Source organism: Marmota flaviventris, chromosome 5 (assembly GCF_047511675.1).
Source record: "Marmota flaviventris isolate mMarFla1 chromosome 5, mMarFla1.hap1, whole genome shotgun sequence".
Taxonomy (NCBI): domain Eukaryota; kingdom Metazoa; phylum Chordata; class Mammalia; order Rodentia; family Sciuridae; genus Marmota; species Marmota flaviventris.
Window position 1 is genome coordinate 38,003,151 of NC_092502.1, and position 2,540 is coordinate 38,005,690.

At 45.3% G+C, this 2,540-nt stretch overlaps 1 pseudogene; it reads left to right on the forward strand.

Moving 5' to 3' along the window:
• The first annotated feature begins 1,124 nt into the window (after nt 1-1,124).
• On the forward strand, nt 1,125-2,066 carry LOC139705677 (olfactory receptor 1D2-like; annotated as a pseudogene).
• Nucleotides 2,067-2,540: the final 474 nt, after the last annotated feature.

Genomic DNA, 2,540 nt, shown 5'->3' on the forward strand with positions numbered 1-2,540 from the left:
AAAAGCTAGGATTAGGAGGCTGGATATCAATCTGGGTCTGATGAGCCTCATTTGCACAAGAGACAGTATATTGCTTTGAATTTTTAAAAGATCATATCAGCTGCTGAGAGTAGAAAAAAAGTTAACCTAGAAAAAGTGGAAATGGCTTCTGCAGTGTCCTGGGTGAGAGATGCTGGTGGCTAGGACCAGGGGAGACAGATGCAATTCTGAGTTTTCTTGAACCTGTTATATGTGAGACAAAGGCTTGTGAGGTTGGTCTTTTGGGTTTTACATGATGGAATTCTGAAAGTGAAAAGCCCTAATTCTGGGGGGAATTGGGGAGTCACCTGTACTTTATAAATGCACAGGAAGGGCCAGAGCAGAGCAGAAGCAGTGCCAGATTATATGGCTCATCACTGGGTTAGGTGAGGCAGGGAATAGTGTTTCATTATATTTACTGGTGACCCAAACCAGAACAGTCTTGGAGAAATTTACACAAGGAACTGAGCACTGTGGCCTACAGGATTCTAGCCAGTAAAGCCAGTCCTAGGCTTTGTCCATGTGCTCGTCACAGGTCCCATTATAAATTTTCAGAATGTTTCCAAGCATCTCTGAGTAGGTCCTGCCTACTTAATGGTCAGAGTTTTGAGATCGGAGCTCATCTCTAATTTCCACTGCTCTCTTCACCTCACAGCTGCTGTGTGATGAAGATTATCCTGGCTAAATTGCGGTCAAGATGAGATGGTGACACTGCATCTGAAAAATGACCAGACTGTCCAGTCTGCAGCATGATGACTGAGAGCACAGGCTCCAGATTCAGACCACAGTGGGCTCAAAGTCCTTTGCCAATCACTATCAGTGTGGTCTTGAGCCAATTCCTTACTCTAAGCCTCACTGCCTCCATCTGAAAAAAAAAGGGAAATAAAAGCATTTATTTTTTTAAGGTAGGAATTAAGAGAAAGTGCATGTAAAATCTTATCATGATTGTACTTAATAAACACTCAGTAAAAAGTGGCAATTTTTATAGATAGAAAACTGTTCATTCATCTCCTTAAAAATGAGCTTTGTTCCAAATTCTGAGCACACAGCAAGGCCAGGCTCTCTGTATTGTGCCTTTCAATGTTATCTCTTCACGTTTCAGTGGGATGTCTAGAGGGAAGGAGAACGAGACAGGACTCAGCGAGTTCCCCCTGCTTGGCATCACCAGTGACCTTGGGCAGCAACAAGTCCTCTTCTGGCTCTTCCTGTGTATGTACCTGGTCACTGTGGTTGGGAACACACTCATCATCCTGGTCATCTGTTCTGAACCACACCTGCACACTCCCATGTACTTCTTTCTCACCAATCTCTCTTTTGTTGACATCTGCTTCACCACCAATCTGATCCCCAAGCTCCTGGTCAGCCACATGGCAGGAACACAGACCATCTCTTACCCCTACTGTCTGACTCAGATGTACTTCCTCATCTCCTTTGCCAATGTGGACACCTTTCTGCTGGCTGCCATGGCTCTGGACTGTTATGTTGCCATCTGCAACCCCCTGCAGTATTACACCATCATAACCCCCCAGCTCTGTGGTGGGCTGGCAGCTCTTGTGTGGATCTGTTCTGGCTTCATCTCCCTGGTCCACACGCTCCTCATGAGCAGGCTGACCTTTTGCTCTTCCACCCGGAAGATCTCACACTTCTACTGTGATGCTTACCTGCTCATGAAGATTGCCTGCTCAGACACACATGTCAATCAGTATGTGTTCCTAGCAGCCACGGTCCTGTTCATGGCCCCCTTTATGCTCATCATGGTCTCCTACATCCGCATAGCCATAGCTGTCCTCCAGATTCCATCTGCCAAAGGGAAGCACAAAGCATTTTCCACATGTAGCTCCCACCTGTCTGTGGTCACCCTGTTCTATGGGACTGTCCTGGGGATCTACACATGACCCCCAGACTCATTCTCAGCCAAGGACACAGTGGCAACCATCATGTACATTGTGGTGACCCCCATGTTGAACCCCTTCATCTACACCCTAAGGAACAAGGACATGAAGGAGGCTGTGAGAAAACTCTTCATCAGGGATTCAAGATCCTCTTAGTGGTGGTGAGAGCTGGGCTGGCACATGGAGAGACATACAGTAGAAGGAAACAGAACAGATTTCACATCATCTTAACACCAACCTCCTCCACACACCAACTTGGACTGTTTTTAAAAAACTAGAAATTAGAAGGGAATTTCATTGTGTTCAGAAGAGAGAATTATAAGAGATAATTACTTGTATTTCTGGGAATCTATTTCAGCTGCAGGGTAATAGAAAATTCCAATTACATTGACTTAAACAAAATCAAAGTTGATCTTTGTCTTCCATAATGACTCATCCAGAGTGGAAAACCCCAGGCTATAAATGAGACTCCCAAGGTCTCTCATCTCTTCATTGATCCATGGAGTGAGGCTTTTATTCTCATATTTCTAAGATTCTTGCTGAAGCTCCAACCATCCTATCCTCCCCCAGGAGAGGAGAGGATGGACAAAGGGGTTTATCATTTCTGAGGGCTTTTCCAGAAGCTCAGCT